The sequence below is a fragment of the Rhinopithecus roxellana genome, chromosome 8, assembly GCF_007565055.1.
Source record: "Rhinopithecus roxellana isolate Shanxi Qingling chromosome 8, ASM756505v1, whole genome shotgun sequence".
Taxonomy (NCBI): domain Eukaryota; kingdom Metazoa; phylum Chordata; class Mammalia; order Primates; family Cercopithecidae; genus Rhinopithecus; species Rhinopithecus roxellana.
In genome coordinates, this window is record NC_044556.1 from 133,479,699 (window position 1) to 133,498,363 (window position 18,665).

Below are 18,665 nucleotides of genomic sequence, written 5' to 3' on the forward strand. Positions count from 1 at the left end.
GGAAGGCCAAGGTAGGTGGATCACTTGAGGCCAGGAGTTTGAGACCAGCATGGGCAATATGGCAAAGCCCCGTCTCTACTAAAAATACAAAAATTAGCCGACCATAGTGCGGCATGCCTATATTTCCAGTTACTGGGGAGGCTGAGACACAAGAATCACCAGAACCTGGGAGGAGGAGGTTGCAGTGAGCTGAGATGAGATTGCACCACTGCACTCCAGGCTGAGCAACAGAGTGAAACTGTCTAAAACAAAACAAAACAAAACCAAAAACAAACCATAGAAAAAAGGACTGCCAAAAAAAAATCTCAACAGGTATTCATAAAGCCTGCAACTATAAGATCTGTGCACCCTGTTCCTTCTCCTCTCAAGCTCTAGTTTAGACCATAGCTGAGTTGCTCATTCTTTGTAAAGATTAAAATTCCTCCCTTGAGTGGGTTATTGTTAGCTAGAAGTAAACATCCATTCTCAAAGTCCCCTATGTATGCTTTTGAACTTTAGGAGCCAGAAAGTCAGAAACTACTTTTTTTCAGATTCCCTTGCAGCTAGATTTCCGAATACTAATTAGACTCTACCACGGAGATGCCCTCATGTGAGATTAAAGTAAGGTGAAAGTTATTTTCCTATTGCTGTTGCTGTTAAGCAACATTGTAAATGTGTATTTGAAGCCAAAACCCATCTTTCAGCAGTCACCAAAGTCATGAGCATCGAGAGGCAGTTTTGGTAGCTGACCTGTAGACTACAGCCATTGTGGTGTACCCTTGAAATCCAGAGTGCACTGGTGGTCCCTAACTTCAGTTTCTTTAGTGCTTCTAATGAATTTTATAAGCACTTAATTTCTTGTTTTTATAACTCCTTTCTTCTGGAAATACATAAGGTTGTTTCTGTTTCCCCAATTTAAACCTGACTGACATACCCCTTAATTGCTGTATCTAGCTGACCCCTTTTTATGTAAGCAAGAGCAAATCATATGCAAATGCAGTTATTTTGGAAATGTAAATGTGTGATGAATCAAAATTAATTGACAGGAATTAGAATAATGGATGAAAGAATTAAAGTGTGTGTGTGTGTGTGTGTATGTGTGTGTTTCACAAGTTGAGGAAGGGAGATGTTGAAAAAGATGAATCAAGTGGAATGACAGAAGAAAATGAGTAGAGAACCCTCAGGTTCTATAAGGGAATAGCAGAGCAGATTTGGAATTAATAATGAGTCATTATTAAGAATTTAGTCTAATAATTGTTTACACGTATGGAGCTATTTAGAGCTCCCAACGTTTCCTCATATGCTATTTTATTCTATCTTAAAAACGAATGATTCTGTGAGCTAAGTGTTTGCAGGCCCTTTTGTGCATTTTGCATATGAAGAAAGAAAGTGAGGCCCAGAAAGCTCAAGGTTGCAGCTGTAAGTGGCTGGGTCAGAATGTTGATTCCAAGTTCCAGCATTCTACTCCACGTAGTTAGCTATAGAAATGACTTTTGGTTTAAGAATGAGGGACATCTGAGGAAGAACTCAGATTGTCAAAGATGATAAGCATTCTATTTTGAACCTGAACACAAAGGTTGTAGGGCCCATTTAGAAAGACCCTTTCCTTTCTCAAGACTAGGAGATACCTTTCCTTGTTTTTTTTTCAGTGACCAGTCTCTGAAAGGTAGAACCTGAGCAATTTGGCAGTGGAGCTAAGAAGCTAAAAGGATCCAGTCTCTATGTTGGGTAGTTAAAATTTGGCATTTTGTAAATAGTCTTCGCTTGATATTCTCATATCGTCAATCTTGCACTTAAGAGTTTGCCTGGGCTGGGTGCAGTGGCTTATGCCTGTAATCCCAGCACTTTGGTAGGCGGAGGCGGGCGGATCACCTGAGGTTGGGAGTTTGAGAGCAGCCTGACCAACATGGAGAATCCCGTCTCTACTAAAAATGCAAAATTAGCCAGGTGTGGTAGCACAAGCCTGTAATCCCAGCTACTTGGTAGGCTGAGGCAGGAGAATCTCTTGAACCCGGGAGGCGGAGGTTGCGGTGAGCTGAGATCACACCAATGCACTCCAGCCTGGGCAACAAGAGTGAAACTCCATCTCAAAAAAAGAAAAAAAAAAGAGTTTGGCTGAATTCTTATTGGTTTATCACAAAGAAGGGCTCTGGGGCAAAAGGAAAGGCTAATTGTGATTCCAAGGTCACATTAGTCTAAAGAGAAGGGCACTCTTTGAGTGCTTTGAGTCGTGACTTATGGTGTGTGAGACGCCTTCTTTGCAGAGGGGCCCTGGTGTTTGGGTTCTGCCAGCAACAGGAGTCCCTCACAGCTCTTACACTTCCTTTCATCTTAGTCAATCCTACTTTAAGATGTGAATAGGCAATGAGCCTTGCTTGGGGAAAAGAGTGAGCTGTCCCCACTGGTGCAGTGTCATATACAAACAGCTGCTCAAAAGTGGTGTGAGAAAGGGAGGATGAATGAGCAGTCATTTCGGGAAACTAGAAGGCGTTGGCTCTAGGATTTATATCCTCTGCCTGAATGGCACTTCAGGATAAGGTGAAAGGAAGGAAGAGTGTCCTCTGCCCCTTTGGTGACTGGCACAATGATAAACACAGATTCATCTAGCCCTGACCTGGGAATTGTGAAGAAGAAAACACTTTCTTAGGGAGACTGTACAAGGAGGACTTCCCCCACTTTTGTCAGGTCTGATGGCATTTGCCCTGCACTAGTCCCTGTCTCAGGGAATACAGGCAACAGTCACCCTAGGGTTAGCTGGGCATGGAGCGTCCCTGGAAGAAAAGAAGATATGAAAAGAGGAAGGAATGAGCTTACCTTGCCTGCAACTGTCTCTCAGGGGAGAGTGTTTAAGGAGACTCAAAGAAGAGGAGAGGAGTCCAGGAACTGAGAGCTGCTGCATGTGTACAGGTGTGTGTAGAAATTCTGAAAGTTACTGGTAGATGCACTCTCAAAAAAGAGGTGCAGAGGGCAATATAGCACACTAGACTTCCATAAAAATACACCCACAGTCTTAAGACTAATGGGTGGTCATACAGCTATTTAAGCTGAAGGTGAAAATACCCATTTAGAGGTTCCAAGCCTTGGAAACCCTGAGATTGCATTTTGTAAAGTGGGTGGGGAGGGTATATTATGTAACTCACCTTTATGGCTGCTTTTGATTCATGTTGTTCTTTTAAACTGCCCTGTACACACATCTACCAGCCTGCACAGGCCAGATGGTCATAAATTTTTCTCCTGCCCTCACTCTGGATGGGAGCTCTTCTTACTCTCCACATCAGTACAGGAAAGGTATTTGCAAGAGAAGGAAGTAAAGGAAACTGACAGGAGACTATTAAAAGTCTTTCTGACTTTTGGCCGGGTGCAGTGGCTCACACCTGTAATCCCAGGACTTTGGGAGGCTGAGGCAGGTGAATCACTTAAGGTCAGGAGTTCGAGAGCAGCCTGCCCAACACGGTGAAACCCTGTCTCACTAAAAATACAAAAATGAGCCAGGTGTGGTGGTACACGCCTGTAATCCCAGCTACTCCAGAGGCCGAGACACAAGATTCATTTGAACTCGGGAGGCAGAGGTTGCAGTGAGCCAAGATCACGCCATTAAACTCCAGCCTAGGCGATAGAGTAAAACTTTGTCTCAAAAAAAAAAAAAAAAAAAAAAAAAAGTCTTTGTGACTTTTTTTTTTTTTTTTTTTTTGAGATGGAGTTTTGCTCTTGTTGCCCAGGTTGGGGTGCAATAGCACGACCTCGGCTCACTTCAATCTCTGCCTCCTGGCGATTCTCCTGCCTCAGCCTCCCAAGTACCTGGGATTATAGGCACCCACCACCATGCCCAGCTAATTTAATTTTTGTATTTTTAGTAGAAATGGGATTTCACCATGTTGGCCAGGCTGGTCTCGAACTCCTGACCTCAGGTGATCCACCTGCCTTGGCCTCCCAAAGTGCTGGGATTACAGATGTGAGCCACTTTGCTCAGCCTTGGCTTTTTACTCTAAACCCGGATTTGTCATATAGGGGCTTAGAAGCTAGCAGGGATTATTATCTTCATTTCCCCAATGAGAAAATAGGCAGCAGAGTCAAATAATTTGCCCATAATCATTCATCTATTACACCTGGCAGAGCCAGGATTTGAACAAGGTCTGCCTGCGTCCATGCTGCCTTTTTGAAGGAAGACTTGTGGATCAGGGTACACAACTGCCTCTACTGCAGGACTCTAATGTAAGTGAGAGTATACAACTGCTATCTTTGATCTGTCTTGACCCTCACGTATGATAACAAGCCTGCATGAGGACAGAAAGAACTGCTGCACTACCCCACTTTGCAGCCCAGTGACATGTCCAGCAGGCTAAGGACACCAGTTTATCTGAAAGTGACTGCCAGCCAGAGTCCCACCAGTTGGAATTCTAATCATGTGTGGAATGGGTAGGGCAGCACTCATTGCCTGTGATCATCAGTGCCCTTGTTCTGCTCCCTCCTCTCACCCACCCCACCCCTGCCAAGGCCTCTCTAGCCCTTCAGTTGTGAGGCTTTGAGAGGTCTCAGGCTCAGCATATCTCTTTCAAAGAAGACTTTCTGACAGAAGGTAAGTGCAGGCCAACTGCAATGAAAAGACTTTAAAATCTTCCTTTAGGCCCTAATGAGTATAAGCTGAAGTGGCTTCCAAGATGATTTGAGCAAATTCATTGTGGGGAAAAGAAAGATCAGACTGTTACTGTGTCTATATAGAAAGAAGTAGACAAAAGAGACTGCATTTTGTTCTGTATTTGAGATGCTGTTAATCTGTGACCCTACCCCCAACCTTGTCCTTGCAAGAGACATGTGCTATGGTGACTCAAGGTTTAAAGGATTTTGGGCTGTGCAGGCTGTGCTTTGTTAAACAAGTGCCTGAAGGCAGCTTGCTGGTTAAAAGTCATCACCATTCTCTTAATCTCAAGTACCCAGGGACACGCACACTGCCAAAGGTCGCAGGGACCTCTGCTTAGGAAAGCTAGGTATTGTCTAAGGTTTCTCCCCACGTGATAGTCTGAAATACGGCCTCCTGGGATGGGAAAGACCTGATTGTCCCCCAGCCTGACACCTGTGAAGGGTCTGTGCTGAGGAGGACCAGTACAAGAGGAAAGAAGGCCTCTTGGAGGTTGTTGGCAGTTGAGATAGAGAAAAGCATCTGTCTCCTGCCCGTCCCTGGGCAATGAAACATCTCGGTATAAAACCCGATTGTATGTTCTGTTTACCGAGAAAGGAGAAAACCGCCTTAGGGTGAAAGGCAGGACTTGCTAGCGCAATGCTGCTCTTTATGCACTAAAAAGGTTTATGGAGATGTTTACATGTGCATATCAAGGCACAGCACTTTTCCTTAAATTTATTCATGTCACAGAGATCTTTATTCATATGTCTTACTGCTGACTTTCTCCCTACAATGATCCTATTATCCTGCCACTTCCTTTTCTTTAAGATGGTAAAGATAATTATCAATAAATACTAAGGGAACTCAGAGACCGGTGCTGGCGTGGGTCCTCTGTATACTGAGCGCTGGTCCCCGGGCCCACTTTTTCTTTCTCTATACTTTGTCTCTGTGTCTCATTTCTTTTCTCAAGTCTCTCGTTTCACCTAACGAGAAATGCCCACAGGTGTGGAGGGGCAGGCCACCCCTTCATCTGCTGCCCAACGTGGGTGCTTTTCTCTAAGGTGAAGGTACGCTCGAGAGTGGTCATTGAGGACAAGTCGACGAGAGACTCCCGAGCACGTCTACAGTCAGCCTTGCGGTAAGCTTGTGCGCTCGGAAGAACCTAGGGTAACAATGGGGCAAACTAAAAGTAAATATGCCTCTTATCGCAGCTTTATTAAAATTCTCTCAAAAAGAGGGGGAGTTAAAGTCTCTACCAAAAATCTAATTACGCTATTTCAAACAATAGAACAGTTTTGCCCATTGTTTCCGGAACAGGGAACTTTAGATCTAAAAGACTGGGAAAAAATTGGCAAAGAATTAAAACAAGCAAGTAGGAAAGGTAAAATCATCCCACTTACAGTATGGAATGATTGGGTCATTATTAAAATAGCTTTAGAACCGTTTCAAACAGAAGAAGATAGCGTTTCAGTTTCTGATGTCCCTAAAAGCTGTGCAGTAGATTGTGAAAAAGAGGCAGGGATAGAATCCCAGAAAAGAACAGAAAGTTCACACTGTAAATGTGTAGCAGAGCCGGTAATGGCTCGGTCAATGCAAAATGTTGACGATAATCAATTACAGGAGGTGATATATCCTGAAACGTTAAAATTAGAAGAAAAAGGTCCAGAATTAGCAGAGCCATCAGAGTCTACACCACGATGGCCAACTCCTTACAGCAGCTCAGATGCCTGTAACTTTACAACCTCAAATGCAGGTTAAACAAGTACAAACTCCAAAAGAAGATCAAATAGAAAAAGATAGAGTCTCTGTCATGGCAATGCCAATCCAAATACAGTTCCACAATATCAGCCAGTAGAAAGTAAGACCCAGCCGCCAGTAGCCTATCAATACTGGCCGCCAGCCGAACTTCAGTATCGGCTGCCCCCAGAAAATCCATATGGACAGCCAGGAACATTTCCAGCGCCACAGGGCAGGGTGCCATATCCTCAGCTGCCCACCATGAGACTTAATCCTACAGCACTGCCTAGTACACAGGGTAGTGCATTACATAAAATTATTGATGAGGCAAGAAAACAAGGAGATATTGAGGCGTGGCAATTCCCAATTGAGGCGTGGTAATATTAGAATCAAGACCACCTGGAGAAGGGGCCCATGAGGGAGAGCCTCCCATAGCTGAAGCCAGAAATGGGTCCTTTTGTATAAAAATGCTAAAAGAAATGAAAGAGGGAGTAAAACAGTATGGACCCAACTCTCCTTACATGAGAACATTATTAGATTCCATTGCTCATGGACATAGACTCATTCCTTATGATTGGGAGATTCTGGCAAAATCATCACTCTCACTCTCTCAATTTTTACAATTTAAGACTTGGTGGATTGATGGGGCACAAGTACAGGTCCGAAGAAATAGGACTGCCAATCCTCCAATTAATATAGATGTAGATCAACTATCAGGAATAGGTCAAAATTGAAGCACTGCTAGCCAACAAGTAATAATGCCAAATGAGGCCATTGAGCAAATTAGGGCTATCTGCCTTAGGGCCTGGGAGAAAATCCAAGACCAGGAACCACCTGCCCCTCCTTTAATACAATAAGACAAGGCTCTAAAGAGCCCTACCCTGATTTTGTAGCAAGACTTCAAGATGCTGCTAAAAAGTCAATTACGGATGAGAATGCCCATAAGGCCATAATGGAGTTGATGGCATATGAAAATGCCAATCCTGATTGTCAATCAGCCATTAAGCCATTAAAAGAAAGGGTTCTGGCAAGATCAGATGTAATCTCAGAGTACGTTAAAGCCTGCGATGGAATTGGAGGAGCTATGCATAAAGCTATGCTTATGGCTCAAGCAATCACAGGAGTTGCTTTAGGAGGACAAGTTCGAACATTTGGGGGAAAATGTTATAATTGTGGTCAAATTGGTCATCTAAAAAAGAATTGCCTAGTCTCAAATAAACAAAATGTAACTACTCAAGCTACTACAGCAACAGGAATTCCTTATATTTCCCAAGGACAGGCCATAGTTGAAAGAACTAATAGAACCCGCAAAACTCAGTTATTTAAACAAAAAGAAGGGGGAAACAGCAAGGAGTGTACCACTCCTCAGATGCAGCTTAATCTAGCATTCTATACTTTAAATTTTTTAAACATTTATAGAAATCAGACTACTACTTTTGCAGAACAACATCTTACTGGTAAAAAGAACAGCTCACATGAAGGAAAACTGATTTGGTGGAAAGACAACAAAAATAAGACATGGGAAATAGGGAAGGTGATAACCTGGGGAAGAGGTTTTGCTTGTGTTTCACCAGGAGAAAATCAACTTCCTCTTTGGATACCCACTAAACATTTGAAGTTCTGCACCTCCATGGAGACGGAAACACCAAAATCGAGCACCATTGACTCGCAAGATGAACAAAGTGGTGATATCAAGTATAGATGTGCAGGAAGTCAGGGACCTTGAAGGGAGGGACCGGCTGAAGCCATGGCAGAAAAACATAAAATGTGAAGATTTCATGGACATTTATTAGTTCTCCCAAATTAATACTTTTATAATTTCTTATGTCTGTCTTTAATCTCTTAATCCCATCATCTTCTTTGTAAGCTGAGGAGGATATATGTCACCTCAGGACCCTGTGATGATTGAGTTAACTGCACAAATTGTTTGTAGAGCATGTGTGTTTGAACGATATGAAATCTGGGCATCTTGAAAAAAGAACAGGATAACAGCAATGTTCAGGGAACAAGGGAGGTAACCTTGAAAAGGCCACTGGTGAGCCGGACAGAACAGAGCCATATTTCTCCTCTTTTTAAAAGCAAATAGGAGAAATATCAATGAATTCTTTTTCTCAACAAGGAGTATCCCTGAGAAAGAGAACGCGCTCTGAGGGTAGGCCTATAAATGACCCCCTTGGAAGCGTGCTGTCTTTTACGGTTGAAGCTGAAGGGATGAAATAAGCCCCGGTCTCCTGTAGCGCTCCCAGGCTTATTAGGACAAGGAAATTCACGCCTAATACATTTTGGTCAGACAGGTTGTCTGCTCTCAAACTCTGTTTCTTGATAAGATGTTATCAATGACAATGCATGCCCGAAATTACATTAGCAATTTTAATTTTAATTTTAACGCCATCCTGTGATCTCATCCTGCCTCCACTTGCTTTGTGATATTTTATTACTTGGTGAAGTATGTGATCTCTGTGTTGGTGCCAGAAACTGAGGCAATTGCAGGAGTTGCTGATGGCCTCGCAAATCTTAACCCTGTCACTTCCGTTAAGACCATATAAAGTACTACTAATGAAAATTTCATATTAATCCTTGTGTGCCTGTTCTGTCTGCTGTTAGTCAGCAGGTATACCCAACAGTTCCAAAGAGACAGTGACCATCGAGAACGAGCCATGATGACAATGGTGGTTTTGTTGAAAAGAAAAGGGGGAAATGTGGGGAAAAGAAATATCAGACTGTTACTGTGTCTATATAGAAAGAAGTAGACATAAGAGACTGCATTTTGTTCTGTATTTGAGATGCTGTTAATCTGTGACCCTACCCCCAACCTTGTCCTTGCAAGAGACATGTGCTATGGTGACTCAAGGTTTAAAGGATTTTGGGCTGTGCAGGCTGTGCTTTGTTAAACAAGTGCCTGAAGGCAGCTTGCTGGTTAAAAGTCATCACCATTCTCTTAATCTCAAGTACCCAGGGACACGCACACTGCCAAAGGTCGCAGGGACCTCTGCTTAGGAAAGCTAGGTATTGTCTAAGGTTTCTCCCCACGTGATAGTCTGAAATACGGCCTCCTGGGATGGGAAAGACCTGATTGTCCCCCAGCCTGACACCTGTGAAGGGTCTGTGCTGAGGAGGACCAGTACAAGAGGAAAGAAGGCCTCTTGGAGGTTGTTGGCAGTTGAGATAGAGAAAAGCATCTGTCTCCTGCCCGTCCCTGGGCAATGGAACATCTCGGTATAAAACCCGATTGTATGTTCTGTTTACCGAGAAAGGAGAAAACTGCCTTAGGGCGAAAGGCAGGACTTGCTAGTGCAATGCTGCTCTTTATGCACTAAAAAGGTTTATGGAGATGTTTACATGCTCATATCGAGGCACAGCACTTTTCCTCAAACTTATTCATGTCACAGAGATCTTTATTCATATGTCTTACTGCTGACTTTCTCCCTACAATAATCCTATTATCCTGGCACTTCCTTTTCTTTAAGATGGTAAAGATAATTATCAATAAATACTAAGGGAACTCAGAGACCAGTGCCGGCATGGGTCTTCTGTATGCTGAGCGCCAGTCTCCTGGGCCCACTTTTTCTTTCTCTATACTTTGTCTTTGTGTCTCATTTCTTTTCTCAAGTCTCTCGTTCCACCTAACAAGAAACGCCCACAGGTGTGGAGGGGCAGGCCACCCCTTCAATTCATCACATAGAGAAGATGTCATTAAAACATAGTAGAGAGTTTATTTCTTCATATCTATGGCACTGAAAGGGTGCTCGGAAGTAATCAAACTTTTCATAATTAGGAATGATGGGTCTTTTGCTTTCTTAGCCTCTCTGCAAAAAGTGCAGAAGCCATAATGTGGATTAAAATTAAATATGCTACCAAAAAGGCAATTTCACAATGCAATGTGTAAGTAACTACCTTAGTGGTTGACTCGGACACTGTTCTCTCTATTCTCTTGCCATTCGGCTGTTTAGCAAATCCAGGACACTGAAAGAAAAGAAAGTATTTTTCATATGAGAATGACCCAGATCAAATTTAATTTACCAACAATCTTGGAAATGTGATTCAGAGGGGGAAGAATGAAGCTCACTCATACTTTTTCCTAAAAGCTCCATTAACAAAAAAGGCAAGTTTGAGCAAGATGGGGTTTTTCTGAACATAAAGTGGGGTTTACAAGTGTTTGTTTCTTTGGGGTGTGTGTGTGAGTGTATGTGTATGTGTGTGTTTATGAAGAGGGAGTTGTCTTAACAGGAACTTTTGTTATGAGAAATGTGCATATTATTGAAAATAATACAACTAAGAAAAACGAAAGTAGAAAAGTATGTCATATATTAGTCAAACTTCATATATGTAAATCTATATTTACACAAGAAATAATTAGGGACTGAGTATTTAATTTTTTGTTTGAGAGAAAGATTCGCATGTAGAATTTCTCTACATACCAAGATCCTGATTGGACACGCATGCTTCAAGATTTAGCAAAATTTAATTTACACTCACATTTTTAGGCATACAAAGCTCTTGAGCAAAAAAAAAAGTACCAGAAATAAGATAGAGTGAATAAAAATACATTTTAAACAGAAACAGTCTTTCTGTATAAACAAAGAAAAGTCAAGTTATGGATACAGTAAGAAGCCAATATTGCATTAATTTATCTAGGTTACCTTTAGTTGCTGCTGCCTTGATTAACTTTCTGTCACCCCCCCCCCCCACCCACCCACCCACACACACACACACAAATGACACTTATCTTAAACAGGGTGGCAGAGGGGGAGTTCAGAAAAAAAAAAATGCTTAAAAAGATTGATAGATACTTTTGTATACAAATAATGAAATTATCCCAGGTAACTAGTGTTTATTCATTAAAGCTTCCATCATTAAAGATTAGTTCTTGGACTTCCCTGTTTAGCCCAGTCCTTACCAATAAGCTGCAGTGTAAATATACATGCTGCTAAAATTATTCCATAATTTAAAAAATCTCAAATGAGCTTAAACTTACCTTGTTTTCAATTAGTCTAAATAAATTAGATATTAGTATAGAGATTACAAGTTTATTTAAGAAAGAAATTCCAGAATCAAAAAGAAGAGTAGTTGAGGTACTTTTTTTCTCACTAAACTTGAAGGTTGCTTTTGAGACAGAAAGTAGAAGAGACTTTTTTTCAAAGTACTGTGGACACTGTTGGTTGCCAACTCCTCTTTCTTTTTAGGCTATCATTGCCAGCTCACTTTAAAGCCGGTGTAACTATGTGACCCAGTTCAGGCCAATGATATATGAGGGGAAGTCTGCTAGGGTGGGAGGAGGAGTTTACTTCTGGGAATGACTTTTAATCCTGATCAAAACAGATGAGGGTTCAATACAATTGTATGACGATGTAATCTTGGAGCTGCAGCAGCAATTTTATTACCATGAGATGAACATTCAAGACTCTGAGGGCGTCAGTGTGGAGAAAATAACTGATCTTTAATGGCACTGTGGAGCCACTTCCCAACCCCAGAACCATCTATTGCCAGATATACGTATTAATTGCTTAAGCCACTATTTGTCATGTGTTCTGTGACTTGCAACTCTATGTATCCTGGTGGACACAACAGACCTAGCAAAGGAAAGGATAAATTTTTTTTGGTCAACATCTCACTCTGTTTCCCAGGCTAGAGTACAGTGGTACAATCACAGCTCATTACAGCCTTGAACTACTGGGCCCAGGTGATCATCCTGCATCAGCCTCTGGAGCAGCTGGGACTACAGGCACATACCACCACACCCAGCTACTTAAAACAAATTTTTTTTGTGGGAGCTAAATGATGAGATCTTATGAACACAAAGAAGGAAACAACAGACAAGGGTTTACTTGAGGGGGAGCGTGGGAGGAGGAAGAGGAGCAGAAAAGATAACTATTGGATACTGAGCTTAACACCTGGGTGATGTAAAAATATGTACAACAAACCTCTGTGACACCTGTTTATCTGTGTTACAAACTTTCACACATACCTCCAAACCTAAAATAAAAAGTATTTTTTTTTTTTTTGGTAGAGACAGGGGTCTCACTATGTTGCTTGGGCTGGTCAGTAACTCCTGGCCTTAAGTAATCCTCCCACTTTGGCCTACCAAATCCCTGAGGTTGCATGAGCCATCACACCTGATCCAGAAAGCATTATTCAACCAGAGCCACCATTATGCCATTTGGTGCCTCTATGTAACTTAGAAACTAGGTGCTTCTTCCTCCAGAGGGGTGTCAAGTCCCACTTACCCACTTTGCCAAGTGTCCTCGTGCCATCACAGGTAACTGTGTTGCTTCCTTATAAGTTTATGGAAGGGCTGCCTCTGTTCAAAGGACTCAGGTTGAGGCTGCCAATTCCAAAAGAGGAGGAGAGGGCAATGTGAGTTCCTTTTGCTTTCTGTCACATTGCAAGTGCATGTATCGCATTGCTTATATATACTCTCGCAATGTGAAAATATGCACTTGTAATGTGACATGGACTATTATGGTGCAGATTATTTAATTATCTCATTCTTCTTCTGTTTGATCTACCGACAGCACTTCATTTGTACACTTAGCATGACATCATTTAACCTTCACTTGATGCATATAAGAAATTTACATATTAGGTTGGCCACAATGCATTAGCTAGTACTATGTCATTTTCACCATGTTTAACCAAAATTTCAAGTTATTAAATGAGGCATTTTTATAAAAACATCTAATTAATGTAAACACTATAAAAACTTAGTTTGGTCTGCAAAACTGGCAAAATTAATCTACATGAATATAGCAATAGACGTAGGATAATAATGACTTTAAATTTAAGACATGCAAAGTTAACAGAATCTGACATGACATGCTTTTCTACTCATTAAATATTATATGCTGTTGCTATGGGTACTCACTGATATATACTAAACTGGAAACAAACACGGCGACTAACACTGTATAACAAGATCCAGAATAATCTTATATTAGATGATCACAAAATTTAAACATACACTTTAATATTCTCCTTGAACTCTTAGATCCGTTTGAAAACTTCACATAATGTGTTTAAAACATCCAGGCTAGTACTATACTTTCAAGGATCATTTCTATTTTATTTGTTTTTTATTTTTATTTTTTGAGACGAAGTCTCACTCTGTCGCCCAGGCTGGAGTGCAGTGGCACCATCTCGGCTAACTGCAAGCTCTGCCTCCCGGGTTCACGCCATTCTTCTGCCTCAGCCTCCCGAGTAGCTGGGACTAAAGGGGCCCGCCACCACACCCGGCTAATTTTTTTGTATTTTTTTAGTAGAGACGGGGTTTCACCGTGTTAGCCAAGATGATCTCCATCTCCTGACCTCGTGATCTACCCATCTCAGCCTCCCAAAGTGCTGGGGTTACAGGCTTGAGCCACCGCGCTCGGCCAGGGATCATTTCTATAATTAGTTGAAACATCTGGCCGGGCGCGGTGGCTCAAGCCTGTAATCCCAGCACTTTGGGAGGCCGAGGCGGGTGGATCACGAGGTCAGGAGATCGAGACCCTCCTGGCTAACACGGTGAAACCCCGTCTCTACTAAAAATACAAAAAAACTAGCCGGGCGAGGTGGCGGGCGCCTGTAGTCCCAGCTACTCGGAGGCTGAGGCGGGAGAATGGCGGGAACCCGGGAGGCGAAGCTTGCAGTGAGCCGAGATCACGCCACTGCACTCCAGCCTGGGCGACAGAGCGAGACTCCTCCTCCTCAAAAAAAAAAAAAAACATCTAGGTTGACAGCCTGAATAGACAAAGTAATCATAGTAACTAGACCAGATATGACATAGATGTTAGAACTAGACTGGGAATATTATAATTATGATATTAAAATTACTACATTAATATAATATATAAAGATCAAAAGAATAGAATACATAGACCATTAAAAAATGCACTCACATACAGTCAATTGATTTTTTTGTTGAGACGGAGTCTCGCTCTGTCGCCCAGGCTGGAGTGCAGTGGCGCCATCTCGGCTCACTGCAAGCTCTGCCTCCCGGGTTCACGCCATTCTCCTGTTTCAGCCTCTCGATTAGCTGGGACTAAAGGCGCCCACCACCACGCCCAGCTAATTTATTTTTTATTTTTAGTAGAGACGGGGTTTCACCGTGTTAGCCAGGATGATCTTGATCTCCTGACCTGGTGATCTGCCCGCCTCGGCCTCCCAAAGTGCTGGGATTACAGGCGTGAGCCACCGCACCCGGCCATCAATTGATTTTTGACAAGATTCAAATTCAATTCAACAGAGAAAATACAGCGTTTTCAACAAATGGTACTGGAATAATTTGACATTGAAAGGAAGAGAAAGAGAGAGAGGGAAGGAAGGAAGGAAGGAAGGAAGGAAGGAAGGAAGGAAGGAAGGAAGGAAGGAAGGAAGGAGGAAGGAAGGAGGGAGGGAGGGAGGGAGGGAGGGAGGGAGGGAGGGAGGGAGGGAGGGAGGGAGGGAGGGAGGGAGGGAGGGAGGGAGGGGAGAGGAGGGAGGCAGGAAGGGACAGAAAGGAAAAGGAAAGGAAAGGAAAGGGAAGGAAAGGGAAAGAAAAGGAAAGGGAAAGGAAAGGAAAAAAGAAAAGGAAAGGAAGGGAAAGAAAGGAAAGGAAAGAGGAAGGATCTTACACCCATGCAAAAATGAACACAAAATGAATCATACACCTCAGTGTAAAATGTAGAAATATAAAACCTCTAGAAGGAAAACAGCATTTTGTATGATCTTAGGCTTAGTAATGAATTTTTAGGTATGATACCAAAAGCACAATCCATAAATGGAAAAATGTGATAAACTGGACTCATCAGAATTAAAAACTTTGGCTTTTCCACCAAACCTGCCCCCCCCCCCAAAAAAAATGCTGTTAGTAGAATAAAATACACGCTACAGACTGGGAAAAAAGTTCCAAGTCATGTATCAATAAAGAACTTGTAACCAAAATATAAATAACTCATAACAAGAAAAACAACCCAATTTTAAAAAGACAAAAAGAGATCTGAGCAGATACTTTTCCGAAGAAGATTCACAAGTGGCAAATAAGCATATGAAAAGATGCTCACAATAGTCATTGGAGAAATGCAAATGAAAATTACAATAAGATACCTCAACATACCTATTAGAATGGCAACTTTTAAAAAAAAATAATAGTTCCAAATGCTGATTAAGACATATGGTGCAACAAGCACTCTTGTTCATTCCTTGTGGTAATGCAAAATGGCAGAATTGACTTTGTCAGTTTCTTACAAAGTTAAACATACACTTATCATATGGCCCAACAATACCACTCCTAGGTAATTACCAAACTGAATTGAAAACTTGTATTTATAGAAACCGATAAATGAATATTTATAGCAACTTTGTTCATAATTACCAAAAACTAGAAGTAACTGAGATATCCTCAAGAGGCAAGCAGATTAACATATTGTGGTGAATCATACAACAGAATGCTACTCAGCAATAAAAGGAGATTATTGATTCACATAACAACATAGATGAATCTTAAATAAATTTTTGCTAAGTTAAGGAAGCCAGACCTAAAAGACCACAACCTATTTTATTTTATTAATATGACATTCTGCTAAAGGCAAAGCTATAGAAACAGATAAGACAGATCAGTGGTTGCCACGTGTTGAGAAGAGGTTGACTGCAAAGGGGCCACACAAGACAATTTTTAGGGTAATAGAACAGTTTCACAAAATACTGTGGTGGTAGATTCTTTACTCTATGCATTTGTCAACACTCACAGAAGGTACATTTATTCTAACTAAGGTATAATGTGTTATAAACCTAAGTGAAATTTACTGTATACAATTTTTTAAAAAACCAACCACGTTCTGGGGAGATTCCAGGATGAAATGCAGACTGACAAATCTGTGTTACAAATATATGACATAACCTGACTAAAATGGTTGGGGAAAAAGGAGCTGACCTAAGTAACTTTGGAAAGGTGTTTTAACTGGACACTGTAAAGCTAAAGCAAAATCAACTATACATAAATGCTTTTCTTTAATTGGTCATTATGTTTCGGGAGTATGAGTTAGCAGTTCTGAAACTACTTTACATGTATACTAAGGCTGAACAAATAAGTAAATAAATTGTAGTTAATGGAAGCCAGCTTTCTCACTGTCGGAGAAAGAAGTTACAAACAAGCAAGCAGAGAAGACTGAAATGAATCCTGTGGTTCTAAATAAAGTTGGCAATAACAATGTGAATTCAATGTGTGTGTGCGTGCATGTGTGTGTGTGTGTGTGTGTGTGTGTGTGTGTGTCCCATTTGAGACTCAGAGTTTAAGGTTTTTCTAGGGGGCTAGTACTAAAAAGGTATTCTCTGCCTGGCAACTACCACAATGTCAGACTCTCTGAAGGAAGCAGTAGTTCAGTGCCTCAAGTGGACAAAACAGCCTTAACAAAGTAGGAGACTTTTCATGTTGGTTTGGGGAACTTTTCACAAGCCAAGTTCCCAGATGTCAGGCAAGAGTTAATCTTTAAGCAGCCTCTTCTAAGGATATCAGCCTTGGGTTTGCAGTATTGATTCTTTCCTGTGTAGGGATAACAAACAGAAACAGGAGCCAACCTGAAACCACCCCTAAAAACCCAAATTGGAACAATTTGAACAAGAAAATCAATAATTATATTATTGGATTACAAGCCAAACAAACTATATATATATAAAATAAATATATAAATATAAATATATATAAAATAAATATATAACTGTATTGTGCAACTATATTTTTATATATTAGAACTATGTATTTAGATATTTGATTATATATATTAATAAATGTAAATATTTATTGATTTATAAATATATAAATATATATTATTTATACATTTATAGATAGATATTTTATAGATATAAGATTATATATTTTATATATTTAATGTATTAGAGATATTTAGAGAGATGGTGTATATATTTAGTAAATAGATAAAATAGAAGATATATGTTTAGATTAGAGAATACATAAAATAGATATAAGATATATGAAATATATAGATGTTATAGGATATTAGATATAATAATATACAATATTAAATATAGATAAAATAGATTATATATAATAATCTATAAAATAGATATTATATATAAATATTTATATATATTTTATATATATATTATATATAAATATTTCTATATTTTAATGTATTTTATATATTATACATATTTATATATAAATATATAACTATATATATTTTTTATATATATATTACAAACAAGTAAATGAATAAACAAATAAATAAATTGGGGAAGAAGAGCAAAACTTCCTTACAGAAGAATTCTAAATTATAAGTGTAGAAGGAATGAGGGACATTTAAAATCACTATCAGAGCACGTTAGTAATATCTGCTGCCGGTAAGATCCACTAAAATTAATAGGTAAAACCTTAAGGAGAAGCAGCATATTTGTGTAGCCTGAAAGTATCCCATCAAAAAATATTTAGTAATTATTGTGGTAGCTTAAACATATGTCCATGAATTATTTGATAATCCTTCCTCTAGAAGATGAAGCCTGATTCACTTGTCCTTGAGTGTAGATCGGACTTACTGATTGTTTCGAATGAATAGAGAATGGAAAGGGAAAATGGTAACTTTACGGTGAAGAAACCTGGCAGGCACTACCTTAACCAAGTCATCACAGTTAACATCATCAGTAAACAAGTTATATTGATCATGTACCCTCAATATGATGTGATGAGAGGACAACTCTACCTCCATGATATTGTTTTCCAAAAATCCATAATTCAGTCCAATCATGAGAAAACTTCAGAAAAAGCCCCATTCAGGGATATTCTATGAAATACTTGACCAGTGGTCTTCAAAATTGTCAGTCATGGAAAAACAAGACTGAGAAACAGATTGAGGGAGACTTAGACATGATAATTAAATGTAACACAGTCTCCTGCAATAGATCTCAGAACCAAAAAAGGAAACATTAGTGAAATCTGAATGAAGTCTGTAGTTTAATTAACAGTATGGCACCAATAATTTCACAATTTCAATCACTGTACTGTGGTTATATAACATAACATTAGCGGAAACTAGATGAAGGATATCCATGAACTTTCTGCACTGTATTTGCAACTTTTCTGTAAATCTGAGCTTATTTCAAAATAAATGTTTTAAAAAAGTACTTGCACTGGCACATACTAGCTAGTATCTCATGTTAGCTTCTCTTTGTTAGTTCCCTTGATAATGCTAGAGAACGATAGTGCAGGGAAATCTCTCTACTCCAAATAAAAAGTGTTTTTCTAAGGATAAGTGATTGTAGTGGCATTTATAATTGCTTTCGTTAGTCCATTCAGGCTGCTATAACAAAGTACCGTAAACTCAGTGGCTTATAAGTAGCAGCAATTTTTCAAAGTTCTGGAGGC